Source organism: Neofelis nebulosa, chromosome 18, assembly GCF_028018385.1.
Source record: "Neofelis nebulosa isolate mNeoNeb1 chromosome 18, mNeoNeb1.pri, whole genome shotgun sequence".
In the NCBI taxonomy this organism is placed as follows: Eukaryota; Metazoa; Chordata; class Mammalia; order Carnivora; family Felidae; genus Neofelis; species Neofelis nebulosa.
The window spans coordinates 42924777-42940538 of record NC_080799.1 but is presented as its reverse complement, the minus strand read 5'-3'; the positions used below and the strand labels follow the sequence as shown (position 1 = coordinate 42940538).

Here is a 15762-nt window from a genome sequence, read left to right as displayed (position 1 = left end):
CACAGGGCTGGGCCAGTCGGGACACCGGTGACCGAGAGGCTCCAACCACACACAGGGCGGCCACCGTCGCCGGCAGGGTTGCGTGACTGCCCTTGCGGTTAGCTGAGGGGAGCGCGGCTTGCTCACTCACCCCTACCTGACTCGGGAACACCGCCTGGGGAAGCAGCACTGCTCACGGGCAGCCTCGCACGCTGCTCTGCGCTTCTGCGCGTCACCTCTGTTGTGTGTTGCCTGCGGTATCTGACCCAAGAGGTCACAGCCGCCATAATTATCCGCGGGCCTCCCTGGAGTGGTGTGATCGAGGCCATGCGGTCTAATCATCTCGTTAGACCACTAATTATAAAGGCCTTAGTTGGCTATTAATGTGTGTGAGGGTTCTGCACCTCTCAAGGCCAAGGAGAACGGAGGCGGGCAGATTGGATCGCCAGGCTGGCGTCCCTGCCCGCGGAGAGGCTCTGGGCTGAAGGCCCAAGGAAAAGATGCCCGTGGGCGAGCGGGACAGGAGACATATTCCAGTGACCATTGAGTCAGCGGGTCGTGCCCTAACCGTGTGTCCTCACCCAGAGGAGTCAAATAGCCTTGTAACCAGAAACCTGTGGTGCCACCAGAGGGAAAATACAACGAAGGCCACGGTCTCTCTGTCACTGCTTCACTCACTGCTGTCACTGTTCATCCCCTGATGTGGGTCCTATTCCTGGTATGATACCACTACAAAAATTAATGGACAGATGTGAATGCTCTGAACCTCTGGTGCCAGCACATCCTAATATACCAGCTCCTCGATAGGTGCAAACCCCGCAGAAGCTTCCAGACATCGTTCGGTGCCGTGCATGCCAGCATGCCAAGCCTTGGTGTAGCAGCCCAGAGGCCTGGGGCTTCTCCCAAAGAGCCTGCACATAGCATGCCAGTGGAGGCAGACCCCGATCCCAGGGAGGTCTCTTGGGACGCCCTGGAAAGGAGAGTGGCCTACAAGGTCTCACGGTGACAGCATCCAAAATGTTCTGGCTTCCCTGCCACCGAGGGAAACGCTGACAGGGTTATCAAGGCCTCTCGGGAGGAGACAGAGGGAAAGGGAAGGCGAAGGCCCCTGGAGCCACGGAGACTCCTACCTGGGCCTCCGCCTCTTCACCAGGATATTTATTGCCAGGCACCGTGCCCGTGCCGAGATCTCTGCCAAGGCCCACAGGCAACAGCAAACATTGAGATGAGGCCCGTCTCCTGTGCAAATTTGGCATGGTCCGATGGGTTTATAGTTTCTGTGCCGTGGCGACCAAACGATCCCCTCTTTATTGCCAACCTGCAAGAGGCCCCATTTTTTTAATGCACTAGTTTTAATGTTCACTAGTAGTATTGACTAGTACTATTTTATTTTTAATTTTTATTTTAGAGAGAGAGTGCACAAGCAGGGGAGAGGGGCAGAGAGAGAGAGAGAGAGAAAGAGAGAGAGAGAGAGACCATCTTAAGCAGACTCCATGCTCAGCGCGGAGCCAGACACGGGGCTCGATCCCACACCCCTGGGATCGTGACCTGAGCCGAACTCGAGAGTCAGATGCTCAACCGACTGAGCCCCCCGGGTGCCCCTCAGGAGACCCCATTGGACCCTGAGTCCAAAGAATTACTCTTCACAGGACACTCCCCGTAATTATGGGTTGATGCCTCTGCAGTTTAATTGGAAAAAATTGCATTATGAGGAAATGTTATGTTTTTAGGAATTAAGAAATATCATACATTTGACAACCTAGAGAATGCTGTGTAGCAGTTCACAATTGCTTCTTAGTTTTCACTAGAAAATAAGTTTTGTAAAGATTGATCGTTCTAATTAATATATATAATTTAAACTACTAGAAATAATAAGTAAAAAGAAAGTAATTTTGTCCCATTTTTAATAATCTCTACACCCAACATGGGGCTCGAACTTATGACCCCGAGACCGAGAGTCTCATGCTCCACTGACCAAGCCAGCCTGGCTTCCCCAAAGTAATTTTGTCCTAAAGTGAAGCTGATTATTTCAAAATGAAAAAGGGGAAAACCAGAATCACTATTATAAGCACTGTAAAAATAGGTTTGGAGGGGGCAGGGGCATCTGGGTGACTGAGTTGATAAAGCGTCAGACTTGGGCTCAGGTCATGATCTCACAATTTATGGGTTCAAGCCCGGCATCGGACTCTGCGCTGACAGCTCAGAGCCCAGAGCCTGCTTTGCATTCTGTGTCTCCCTCTCTGCCCCTTCCCTGCTCATGCACGCTCTCTCTCTTTTTCTCAAAAATAAACAAACATTAAAAAATTCTTTTAATTTAAACTAGTCTTACTTGATACATTACATGGGAAGCATTTTCAAATAAGAGATAATGCTGTAACTTCTTTCTTAACATCCTTGTATGGATATACGTTATTAATATAAGTGTTCCAGAAATTATCTGAAGCTGCAAAAAATCTGATATGTAATATTATCAGTCATTATTCCAGTTATCACCTTAAAATGTTGTGTGTCCCCAAAATATATTTCCTTGTCAGCTGAGTTGTAATAAACTTCCATCAGCTCTCTAACCATGTCCATCTTCAAGTCTTTTGTCACTTACAGACAGTTACTGCTGTACTCTGATGCTTTTGGAAAACTGTTTCGTCTGCATAGACATTCATAGCAAGGACTGACAGGTGCTTTAGAATACAGGTTTCTGAGAACTCTCAGATCGCATCACTCAACTGCGGAAGAATTTACCGAACTCGAAAGCAAAACTAGATTTGTAAAACCTGCTGACAAAAGAGCACGATCAACAAGGATTAATTTCAGGGGACTGACGGACCCGATGAGGATCCTTACACGTTTCTATGACTTTTGTTTGAAACGTTGCTGGTTCTTTACTCTCTTGTTCTCCAGATTCAAGGAAACTTTGTCTTAAACCAGCTATGACTCACGGCAGTCTGTGAAGTCTACCTTTGTAAACAAAGATAAAGCAACTACGTTTTCTCCCTACCTCATCCCTCCAGACTTTGGAAACTCCCAGTAAGTATGCTTATATTTTCATAGCAACGCATTTGTGGAAGTCCAATAAGAATCTGTTCTCCTTGCAACAGGACACTATTGGAAACACTGGTCATATTACCAAGGCTTTGGCTAGAATATCCTATCTGAGAACGACGCGCATAGACTAAGATATGACCAGACAGCGCTAAGGAACAAAAAGTGACTGTGTGGAACCAACCCTTGGAAAAATCAGCCTGATAACCTTGCTGGGGTTCCCAACAGCCTTATCATGTGAGTCAGGAAGATTGCCTCCTGACAGGCCCAGGAACCTCACGAAGAGGGACTGCCCCCCTAAATTTATAGGTATTCTAGGTAAGATCGGACAGGGAGGTGTCGGCTTGGCTTCTTAGCCTGGAGAGGCTTTTCAGAGTTCCATCTGAGATTCCTTATGAAAAGTTCCAGGAAAGCAGACTTGAAAGAGCCTGGATGGTCAGTCCCTATTCTTGCTGCACTCACGCAAACAAGAGAGCCGAGTTTATTGCGACTAGACTGAATTTGCAAACAAAATAGTCTTGCTACGGTTGTCCTTGCCACAGATGGGGCGATTACAGAGAGAACAGGTCTGCTTCAGTAACACACCTTCACAGGTATATTCTAGCACCGCGGATTATCTTTGGTGTTTGTCTTCACCTAGGCTAGATCCTGAATTCTAGTTTCTTCCAGTAGTCGGCTACAACTCCAAACTTCCAGCATTTCTCCCGCCCTCTGACCTGGGATCCTTGAGACCTAAAACCGCCCATCCCACAACCGGGCAGGCCCAAGTGGGGCGACTCGATCCAAGCTTCGGAGGGACCACCACAGCAGCTCGCGGGGGGACAGTCTTTGTGCCTGTTGCCGGTGGGCCCCTCAGGACGGTCACCAGAGACGTTCACGCCACAGACCAGGCACGTCTGCCAGGTTGCCGCTGCCCGCCCTCCCCTCGCCCGAGGACATTTTGAGCCCTAGATGTGCCCTAGTTATCCCCTCCACGTGGCGGCACTCGGAGCTCAGGAACGGCGTTGTCGTCGGCCCCAGTCTTTAACCTCTGTTGCGTCATGTGACGCCGTCACAAGACGTAGGGTGAGTATAGGCCAATGAGGTATTCTGAGAGAGAGGGGCCAGTTTCATACGGGCCTTGTTATGCTTTGAACTACTATCGTTCTATCGTGTGTACTGCAGATATTATAATGTTTTTTTATTTTAAGACCCTTGCTTATTTTTTAATATGAAATTTATTGTCAAATTATGTTATTACTGTCATTATAATTGTTTTATTCTATTACAGTTGTTTTATTATTAGTTATTGTTAATTTCTTACCGTGCCCGACTTATGAATTTTATCGGAAGCATCTATGCATGGGAAAAGCATGGTATACGTAGGGTTTGCTATTGTCTCCAGTTTCAGGCATCTGGGGGGGTCTTGGAATGTACCCCCCTGGCTGGGGGGCGGGGGCTGGAGGCCTGACCTTGGGAGTCTGCCTGCATCAGCACCTCCTGAAATGAGACGCGACTCTGACCTGACCTGACCTGTCCGCAGGACGAAGACCGGTTGGATGAGATATGGAGCAACCTGCCGGCTCCGGACAGGTTCAAACCCACTGACGCCAGGTGCAGGCCGCTTGCAGGCCACCAGCTTGAGCGAGGGAAGCCTGAGTGAGGAAGGAGGGCCCACAGTGACCCCCTGACTGAAGACAGACCGGCGCATTAGGCGATCCACCTCGAAATATCCGTAAGCCCTAGCTGACCAGTGGATTACTTACACCCGGATCCAGGTGCCAAAAAAGGAAAATTCCGCACGTTCCTGTCCCTCCTCACCTTCCCCCTTTCCTGCAGCCCCCCCCCCCCCCCGGCTGACTCTGCAGCCTTTCCCACTGCTCCCCTGCAGTACCTGCAGGAAACTTCTATGTCCTTTTTTCCACCTCAGGTGAATTCTTCGACGGCCTCTTCTGCAGGCCCCCACTGGATCGGGTTGCCCCCGACACTAGATGGCCCAAGATGTTAAAATATTTCGTGGCGTTACCCAAATCCTTGAACAGATTCTCTGAGCTGGCCCCCGAGATGACCGACCTATTTTCCTAGCTGGACCCTTCAAGTCTGGGACGACGGCTACAAACTAGATTCCAGACTCTCCTCCCACCTCAATATTTATAGGATTTGTTACCGTAATCCTGTTGAGAAGTGTACTTTCTGGATGACAGTGTGCCCTGTCCCTGCGATAAACACATTGCCAGCCACCCTAGGAAAAGGGCCAGGCCACCTCCCCACTCTGCTGTTTTAGAGAGTTCGGTGGACTTCCATAGCTGACCATTTGGGCCACTTTTTTTTTCCTCTCTCTCTTCTGAAGCTTTAGATTCCTGTTCTTATGTTTTAGATTCAGCAATAAAGAATGAGCCTGCAAAACCCTGGGCCCGCATCCCTGATCCCAATAAAAGCAGAACCCCAGGCCTGTCCGTGAGTGGGCTCTTGTGCACTCTCTCTCTCCCTCTCTCTCCTCTCTCTTCCTCTCTCCCCACCCCCAACCCCAGCTACCTCACTGTGTGGCTCCAGGGTTGCTGTAGAACCTCCAGGTCTTGTAAATAACAAATGATGGTCGTGGCAAAAGGGCATTTCAGTCCCTGCCCTCCCAGGCACAGTGTCACCTCCTCCAGGAAGTCTCCCAGGACCCAAGGCTCCAGCTGCAAGCTCCCAAGGAAAGGGTCTTTGGCCAAAAACATTGGCTGCAGAGATTATAATGAGTACGGGGTGGGGGCTGCAGACTGTGGGGCAGGACTGGACGCCTGCTGGACCTGAGGCTGTATTTACACAGTGAGCTCAGAACTGCCTTCAGCGCCACCCCTGCTCTCCCAGCTGCCCCGGGGCTAGCTCTCTGGCTCTCTCCCTCACCCTCGGATGGAATCCTTACTCGTCTCACAAACTAGGAACCTTTAAACTGCTTTTATTTCAGAGCAGGTGGAGAAATGAAACGAAACCAGGACCACGATGAACTCAGAAAAGTGTCACATGGGTTCAGCAAAACCATAGCTTTTCCAATAAGCCGCAGGAGGGAGGAGGGAGGAGGGAGGAAGGACCACTCGGGAGTGGGTCTGCTTCCAGGTCTGGTGCAGCCAGAGCCTGCGGGAGCCTGTGGGGTGAGGGCTGGACTTCTCTTCCAGGCTGAGGGCACAGGGACTGGCAGGGACCCGGCTCCGTTGAGATGTGGGGTCCCACAGCGCGTCTGTGGTCAGGACAGGACAGCCAGCTCAGCCAAGGGAGGCCGAGGTGGGATAGGGAAATGTTTCGCATGCAGACATCAGACCTTCCTTCTGGAGGGTCGACAGGGAACAAAAGGTGAGGACCAGGGGCCTCTGGGGTGTCCGGGAATGCGTGCCTTTGAATTGGCTGGGGGTGGGGGGAGTTGGGCAGGGAATGGCAGCGGGTTGAGCTGCTCCTTTCTGCACCCAGCAGTCCTGGAGTGGCCCGGCCCCCCCCCCAACCCCTTCAGCCTGCCCTCTGTGGGTCCTGTTGGGCGCCCCAAGGTGGGGGAGGGGTATCAGAGTGATGAGAAACCAGATGAAACTGCCTGGTGAACAGGGAAGAGGGGTCAGGGGGCCACTGGTGGGTCTCCTCAGATGACCCAGGGACAGAGAAGAGGGGGCCACGGGACAGGCCTCTGGCTGCACAGTGTGGGGTACAGAAGGCGGGGGGGCCAGGCTGGCAGCCACTGGAGGTTTTCGGAGGACAGTTTCCCCAGATTGGTCAGGGGGACAGGAAGCTGACCCCAGGAGAATGGTCTCCATCCCTGGGCAGGACGGCCACAGGGGGAGGCCAGGCCGGAAGGTGGCCCTCCACTCAGCTCCTGCCTGCTGCCGAGGCCCCGGCCCCAGCGGAGCAAAGATGTGGGCTGGATGGAGAGGAGCCTGTGGTGGTTCCTGGTGTATTTGGGCCCTGGGGGGCGGTGAGAGGCCCGCGGCTGGGGAGCCTAGGAGGCGGTGGGTCCCCCGCAAAGAGTCCTGTGGGGGGTGTGAACATCCCCAGGCCTGCAGAGGTAACTTGTAAGCCAGAGGCCAGGTGGGTCGTGGGACCTCCACAGACACCCCCCCACACACAGGGACCGGTCCGCGGCAGCCCGGTGGGCTCCTGGACAGTCAGCACCCTGGTCTCTTGTCCAGGTTACCCCTTCGGGATGTAAGGTTGACCCGTGGCCCTGGTGGGTCCCGGGGGTCTGGGAGAGTCGAGTGTGTAGGAAGAAAGATGACGTGGGGTGTCCCCACAGGGCTGAGCTCTGGTACCTTTGGGATAAGGTGATAGGAGAAGTGCCCCAAATGGTCGCCAGCGTGAGACCCAAGAGTTGCCCCTCACGCTCAGCCAGGCCTGGCCACATCCAGCCACCCGCTAGGGGACAGGAACCAGGACCCCGGTCATTTCCCCTGTTCACTCGGTGCACCCACGATGGCCAAAGGCTCCAGGAGCCTATGGGGAGGGCACTGCTTCCCCCTGGTCTGGGACCGAGGACACCTGGGAGGGGCATTGACGGTCACAGGCCAGGTGTTCTCAGGTGACCCGAGGGTCCCCTTGGCTTCTAACCCCTGCCGGGGGTCGCCTGGCCAGAGCCGTGCTGGGGGAGTCAGAGGGACCCTGTCCCTGGAGCCCCGAACCCCTCTGCAGCATGCCCAGCTTGCCCTCTGAGGACCTCCACTGTCCACCTGTTTCCTGCCATCCGCCTTAGGGATGGACGGTGCCGTCCCCATGGCCTGTGGGAGTCAGGGCTGAGAGGGCCCGAGTCACCACCGTGAGTCCACCAGCTGGTCCCTGCAGAGGGTGGAGCAGGGCCAGCCTCTGCCTTGGAGCCCACTCTTCCCGAAGAGCTCTGTGCGACAGGCTACCTCAAGCGTCCCTGACTTTTCTCTGGTTCCCGTCTGCGTCACCCTAGGACTCTGAGCCCCACGGTCCCTCCCCGTCTCCATCCTGTAGGCTCGGCCTGGGCTCCCTGTGCCCCAGCCGCAGGGCCTGCGGTGTGTTTCCTGCCGTGGGTGCCGTCGTTTCACAGCTCACCACCGTCCCCTGGCACAGGGCAGGGCAGGCCTGGGATCAGTGCCCAGGGGGCCCCACGGGCCAGCTGGCGTAGGCTGGGGAGTACATGACCTGGCGGACTGGGGTAGCTTGGGGGAGGCACAGGTTAGGTCAGGAGAAGATGGGGCCGTCGTTGGCCTGAGGCTCGGCGGCCCCTCCCAACCGGCCACCCCACCCTCTCCCCGTCGGGGTCTGGGCCCTGCCTGACCCCCTTGCCTTGCAGACGAAACAAACAAGAGCCGTGAAAGGTGTTGACAGGAATGCTCTCTAAGCCACCCCCACCCCCAGCAGAAGGGGAGGGTCCCCTTCCTCAGGGCAGGAATGCTGTGAGGCAGCATGCTAGACATGTTTTTACGTCTTGGGTCTGAACAAAGTCAACTTTGGGGCGACACAAAAGCCACTGAACACACATTTATTGAGTGCTTACTAAGCGCCTAACCCCTTCCCACAGCTGGGCTCTGAGTCCCAGGAGACCCGCTGCTTCAGGGGACAATCTCTGACAGCGGGGCCTCAGGTCACCCACACACTTCTGTTCCACTTGGCCGCAGATCAGGGGATCCCACGGCCCCCCCGCTTGGGTTCGTTAATTTGCCAGAAGGGCTCACAGAACCCAGGCAAACGGTTTACTTGCTAGATCTCCGGTTTATGGTCAAGGCTATACCACAGGAAGACCGGCCGGGGAGACGCACAGGGAGAGGTGGGGGGGGGGGGAGGAGCGAGACACCCACCCCCCCACTTCTGGGTGTGCCACCCTCGGCACAGCTCCCTGTGCGCACCTGCCCGAATCCTGTGGTCCAGGGACCATCCCTGCACCACAGGGACGCATCCTTATCTCAGTCCCCAGCCCTTCCCATCTCCCCAGAGGAGGGCTGGGAGTTCCAAGTTGCTAATGAAGCCTTGGCCTTTCTATCTGGTGACCGGCCCTCATCCTGAAGCTCTCCAGGAGCCCACCCAGCGTCACCACGTTAGAACAAAAGACATGGGGCGCCCGGGTGGCTCAGTCGGTTAAGCGTCGGACTCCGGCTCAGGTCATGATCTCGAGGTTCGTGAGTCTGAGCGCCTCGGCGGCCTCTGTGCTGACAGCTCGGAGCCTGGAGCCTGCTTTGGATTCTGTGTCTCCCTCTCTCTCTGCCCCTCCCCTGCTCACGCTCTGTCTCTGTCTCAAAAATAAATACACATTAAAAAAAAAAAAAAAAGAATAAAAGACACTTCTGCCACCCAGGAAATTCCAGGGGATTTGAGTCCTGTGTCAGGATCCAAGGTCAAAGACCAAATATTAGAGCGAGCACCCCTATCACTCAGGAAATCACAGAGGTTTGGGGAGCTCTGCCTTAGGAACCATGGGCAGAGACCAGATATGTATTTTTTACTGTGTCACAGGGTCTCACAGCCCCGGAACCCCTCAGCCTGGTGACTAAGTGAGGTCCTTGAGCGTCCCCCTTCCTGCTGCCCTTGACCTGAAAGGGACCCTCAGCATGGACAAGGCACCAAACCCGGTAACCTCGTTTCTAGCCTTCACCGCCTCCATCATTTTCAGTTTCTAAGCCCCCACCCCCACTTCACACACACACACACACACACACACACACACAGCACTACTAGCTTCGGGATGAAACCCAGCCCTCCAGACGCAGACCTGGCTGATCCAAGGACACCCTTGCTGAGCCCCCTGCACCTGCCAGGCGGGGTGACGTCCACCCTTGGTCTGTGGAGCCCGCCACTGCCCTGTCTCCTCTGCCGCGTCCGTGTATCTGATGGAGACTGGCAGGTGGACAGAGGCAGCGGAAAGCTTCACGGGGAAAGAGGCCGCCAGCTGGAGGCTGTGGACCCAGAGAAGCTGGGAGTGACTGACCGGAAGCGGTGCCCTGTGTGTCTGGACTGGGCAGAGCGGGGTTTCCCTGTGGTCCTGAGTTAGATGCAGGGGCAGAAGATAGAGACGCTTCGGTCGCCGGCTGGGTCCTGACCATCCAGGCGGACAGCTGCACGTGGGTGCTTGGGCTTCCCAAGGGGACAGTGGCTGCAGGACAGTGGCCAGAGCCATCATGTGGGCCGGCCACTCTCCTTTCTGACTTTCTTCCTCTCCAAAGTGACATGCCCACCCCTGCCACCCGGTGCCCAGGACATGCCCAAGCACGTGGCAGGGACCCGCAGGGATGGGGGAGGTACACCAGGAATGAAAATGCCATACAGAGGGCCGCTAAGTCACCTCTGGGCTCTGGCCCCAGCAGCCGGCTGCATGGTTTTCTAGAACACTTGATTACGCCCCGCCCCAGAACAATCACCTATAAGCCTGAGAAAGAGAAGAACGGCACTCAAAGTCCAGGGCAAAAATATGCAAACTGCCTCAGGTCAGGCCAGGGGCAAGCCGAGGAAAGGGATATGAGGTGGAGTGGACACGGGTCCCTGCGGGCAGGGTGGGAGCGGGAGGAGGGACAGAAGGTGGAGGCAGGGGCCAGGCTGGGGGCAAGAGCAGACCTGGGTGTGTCCAGGGAGACAGATGTGGGCATCCAGCTGTGCCTGGGGGGGCGGGGGGTTAGGTCTCCTCTTTCCATTGCTGTTTTGTGAAGATGCTCCTCTGGGGACCCGAGGAAGCAGAGGGGCGTGTGCTGACTTTGGCCTGGGTCACCTCCCTCTCAGGCCCGCTCTCTCTCATCGCCCCCCTGCCCACCCTCCTGCCTCCCAGGGACCCTGCTGCCTGCCTCCCCAGTGCCCCTCTGCACCACTCCCCAGAGATGAATCCGTAATAAATTATCAGCCATGACTGGGAGGGTGCTGGGCACCCCAAGGGCCACACAGGAGTCTCCACCTGCAGCCATGGGACCAAAGGGCATGCGCTGGGCTCCCCCGGAGCACTAGTTCAAATCCCAGTTCCGCGACTTACCATGTGACCCCGGGCAAGTTACTTAACCTCTCTGGGCCTGTCTGTACAATAGGAATCAGAACACAGCTCCCTCAAGGGCTGGCAGAAAGGTGAAATGAGTTACCAGAGGGGCTCCTGGGTGGCTCCATCCATTAAGCGTCCGACTCTTGATTTCAACTCAGGTCATGATCTCACTGTTCGTGAGATTGAGCCCAGCTTGGGGCACTGTGCTGTCAGGGCAGAGCCTGCTTGGGATTCTCTATCTGTCTGCCCCTCCCCTACTCGCTCTCTGTCTCTTTCTCTCTCTCTCAAAAATAACTAAACATTAAAAAAAAAAAAAAAAGATGAAATAAGGGGCACCTGGGTGGCTCAGTCCATTAAGTAACCCACTGGTTTTTTTTTTTTCTGCTCAGGTCTGATCTCACAGTTTGTGGGTTCAAGCCCCACATCAGCCTCGGTGCTGATGCGGAGGCTGTGTGGGACATGAGATCTCTCTCTCCCTCTCTCTGTGACCCTCTGCCGCTCTCTCTCTCTCTTTTTCTCTCAAAATAAATAAACATTAAATAGAAAACGAAAAGAGGTACTAGATCTTAACATAAAATAAGAAATCAGCAGAAACCAAGCAGTGCCTGGCGCCTTCCCTGTCTCCCCTCATGACTTGGTCCACCCACCCCATCACCTGATCCGCCCACCCCATCCCCACCGAGCTACAATGGCATCTTCTCCTTCCGTCCCACAACATAGGCTCCAGAAGGGCAGAGATCTGTGTCTGTTTGGTTCCCTCTTCTTTCCTCAGTGCCCGGCCCAAGCAGGCGCTCCATAAATACAGTGAATGAGTAAATCAATGAATGAAGGAGGTTGGAGTAGTTACCTATTGCTACATAACAAATTACCACAAAATTAGAGGCGTAGCACAAGATAAATTTATTATCTTGCAATTCCGTGGCCCAGGTGGGCAGGAGGCATGGGGAATGGTTTTCTGTTCGGGTGGGGGGTTCGGGAAATAGACTGTAGTGATGGCTGAACAGCATCGTGAACGTGAGCAGTGCCCCTGAAACATACACTGAAATACTGCTGAAATGCTCCAAAGGATTCTCCTTAATTTTGTGTGTGTAGGTCTTAGCAGTTTAACAGACAGATGAAATCATCATCTGGTAAACGTTTCACATAGAAGAGAAATTTACAAAGCAAACTGTAAAGTAAAAGCCGTCTTTCTCTCCTGTTGGCCCCAATTATATTCCTCACTTCCGGTGGCTTGGACCTTGTTCCTCCAACGTTTACAGACTATGGACAATCCAATGTGGGCGTATTAGTCCCCTGGAGTCGCTGTCACGAAGGATCACAAACTGTACAACTTAACAACATTTTATTCTCTCACAGTTCTGGAATTCAAAGTCCCTCCGCAGGCTCTAGGGGAAGCTCCCATCTGGCCTGGCCGCTTCCACACGCTGGAGGCTCCTGGCACGCGTTGGCTGGCGGGTGCATTGGGCCAGCCTCTGCCTGCATTGTCGCACAGCCCCACTGTGTGTCTGTGCCCCCATCTCCCTTTCTGGCCCCCCCAAGGCCCTGTGCTGTCGGTGCAGAGCCCACATCGGGGCTCGAACTCACAAACCACGAGATCACGACCCGAGCTGAAATCAAGAGTCAGACGCTTAAGCGACTGAATCACCCAGGTGTGCCCTCAGCCCAGTTTTCCCTAATGTTACAGACTAACATAGTCAATATAATTAGCCATTGGAATGAACATTGATATAATCCCTTTAACTAAACTTCCAAACTCCCAGCTCTCAAACTTACTAAAACGTCACCAGATTTCCCACTGATGTCCTTCTCTGGTCCAGGATCTAGTACACGTTACCAAGGTATTTATTTGTGCTGTCTCCTCAGCCTCCGCTAACCAGTGACAACCAACTAGACTATGTTTACAAGCATCGTCATTTCTTTTTTTTTTTTTTCTATTGTCGTTGAGAGAGAAAAACAGAGTGTGCGCAGCAAGGGACAGAGAGGGGCAGAGAGAGGGGGGCAGAGAGAGAGGGGCAGAAAGAGAGAGAGAGACACAGAATCAGAAGCAGGCTTCAGGATCTGAGTGGTCACCACAGAGCCCAATGCTGGGTTTGAACCTGTGAACCATGAAATCATGACCTAACCCAAAGTCAGATGCTTAGCTCACTGAGCCACCCAGGTGCTCCTCAAGCATTGTAATTTAAGTCATCTGTGTATTAAATCTTACGACCCAGGGGAGCCTGGGGAGCTCAGTCGGTTAAGCATCCGACTTCAGCTCGGGTCATGATCTCATGCTTTGTGAGTTCGAGCCCTGCGTCGGGCTCTGTGCTGACAGCTCAGAGCCTGGAGCCTGCTTCGGATTCTGTGTCTTCCTCTCTCTCTGTCCTCTCCCGCTCACTCTATGTCTCTCTCTCTCTCTCTCACAAAATAAATAAGACAACATTAAAAAAATATATATGAACCAGGAAATTGAATGATGTGTGGCCTCGTCTGCCAGCTTGCACATCAACAATAGCTTGGCTTGAATTCCAAGCTACTACTAAAAAAAAAAAAAAAAAAGGATCCAAGCTATATTTAAGCCAAGATTGAAACTGAATACTTTGGGAATGAGAACCATCTCGTGGGAATACGTGTGCCTGAGCTCAAGGCACATTTGTAATTTGATTTTCTACAGCCGCTGGGGTGCACATACCTTCCTGCCTATGTAAAGACAGTGACTTTTTCAGCACTTGTAACATCCGATCGAAAATTGTACATACAGTGGGGCCAGTACCCCTGAGTTCAATGAGGATCATACAAAATATACCAGTGACCTGTTTAAACTGATTTTAGTGTGAAATAGGTAATGAAAATATGCACAAAATGCATGTCTAAAGTCAAGGAACAAAAAATATTTAGGGACACCTGAGTGGCTCAGTCGGTTAAGCACCTGACTTTGGTTCAGGTCATGATCTCACAGTTGGTGGGTTCGAGCCCTGCATCAGGCTCTGTGCTGACAGCTCAGAGCCTGGAGCCTGCTTCCAATTCTGTGTCTCTTCACTCTCTGCCTCCCCGCCCCCTCACACTCTCTCTCAAAAATAAACATTAAAAAAAAATTTTTTTTTAAATATTCCCTATGTTATACTTTTCATCTTCACGGCTTGTAACTGGGAGTTTGTACCTCTTAATCTCCTTTATTTCATCCATTTCCCCATCCACCTCCCCAGTACAAACCATGTTTGAGGGAGCAATTTTATTTTACTTTTTTTTTTTTTTTTTTACTGTTTATTTTTGAGAGAGAGAGAGAGAGAGGGAGGGAGAGGGAGACACATAATCAGAAACCTGTTGCAGGCTCTGAGCTGTCAGCACACAATCAGATGCCGGGCTCGAACTCACTAAATGTGACATCATGACCTGAGCCGAAGTTGGAGGCTTAACCGACTGAACCCCCCAGGCGCCTGTAGAGGGAGTAATTTTAGTAAAGCTGCCACTTTCTTGATTGTTCATTTCTTCTTTTAGTTTACTTTTTATTTGAGAGAGGGAGGGGAGAGGGGTAGAGCGTGGGAGAGAGAGAGACAGAGACAGAGACAGAGACAGAGAGAGAATGTTAAGCAGGCTCCACACTCAGCAGGAGCCAGACTCAGGCTCCATCCCACCAGGACCCTGGGCTCATGACCTCAGCAGAAATCAACAGTTGGATGCTTAACCGACTGAACCACACACAGGCTTTCATTTCATGTTAAATTGACATTTAAATCACATGCCATAAAATGCACCATTTTTTAATTTTGGGATGTTTATTCTTGAGAGAGAGAGAGAGAGAGTGCGTGCAAGCAGGGACGGGCGGAGCCAGAGGGGGGACAGAGGATTCAAAATGGGCTCCATGCTGCCAGCAGAGGGCCCCACGCCTGGCTGGAACTCACCAACCCAGAGATCATGACCTGAGCTGACGTCGGAAGCTTAACCAACTGAACCACCAGGGGCCCCCAAATGCACCATTTTAGAGTGGACAATTCTGTGCGCTTTAGTATATTTACAACCATCACTACATTACAAATGTAGTATATTTACAACCATTTGCAACCATCACCACTCCTTAATTCCAGAACATTTGCATCACACCAGAAAGATACTCCACACCCATTAAAAGTCCACATCTCCTTTCAAGCCTCCCCTAACCCCTCCTGGCACCCACTAATCTCCTTTCTGTCTGGATGGGTTTGCCTATTGTGGACATTTCCTGCGAATGGAACCATACAATGTTTGTCCTTTTGTGTCTGGCAGCTTCTGGGGCCGAATGATGCTGCATCGTGGGCATAGAGGACACTGGCCTATCCGCTCATCCCCTGATGAAGACTTGCGTCACTTCACATTCGTTTCACTGTTATAAATAATTCAAAAAGCCTTGTGGCTAAACCCGTGTCACCTCAGGGTAGGCCAAGGAGTGACAGTGCGATGAAACAACAACTAACTCAGACGCCTAAAGAGAAACCGGGGTAGGATGAAGACCAAACGAAACAGGCCCCGCGCCCTCGCGCACGCGACTCTGTGACCCGGGGCTGAGGCGGCCGGCGGCCGGGAGGGGGCGCGCGCGGCTCGGCGGCTCGGGTCCCGGCGCCTCCCCCGCGTGGGGGGACACAGCACCCGCTCTCACCCGCCTTCTGCAGGGGTGGGCGCCGGCGGTCCCGCGGGGAGGGTTCCCCTGGGGGCACCTGCAGCGCCCCCCATCCCGTTGCATTTCCCCATGACAAGTACCGCCCGGAACCGCCCACGCAACTCCTTGTTCGTACCCCCGGCTTCTCGACAGGTCCCCCAGACACCCGAGCACGGGTCTCTGTGGATTCGGGTCCCGGAGACGTCCGGGGTGG

General features: G+C 53.4%; 1 long non-coding RNA gene across 3 annotated transcripts in view; it reads left to right on the top strand.

The window, feature by feature from the left end:
• The window catches only part of LOC131501011 (uncharacterized), an 11071-nt gene extending 6226 nt beyond the window's left edge, over positions 1-4845 (top strand). Inside the window, exons 3-5 of one of the 3 annotated variants that reach the window (XR_009256572.1) lie at positions 2878-3003; positions 3054-4083; positions 4541-4845. This is a non-coding gene — a long non-coding RNA (uncharacterized LOC131501011). Of the gene's footprint in view, positions 1-2877; positions 3004-3053; positions 4303-4540 lie in introns of those variants that run through there. The other 2 variants (XR_009256570.1, XR_009256571.1) reach the window with 2 other exon arrangements.
• The last annotated feature ends 10917 nt before the right edge of the window (positions 4846-15762 follow it).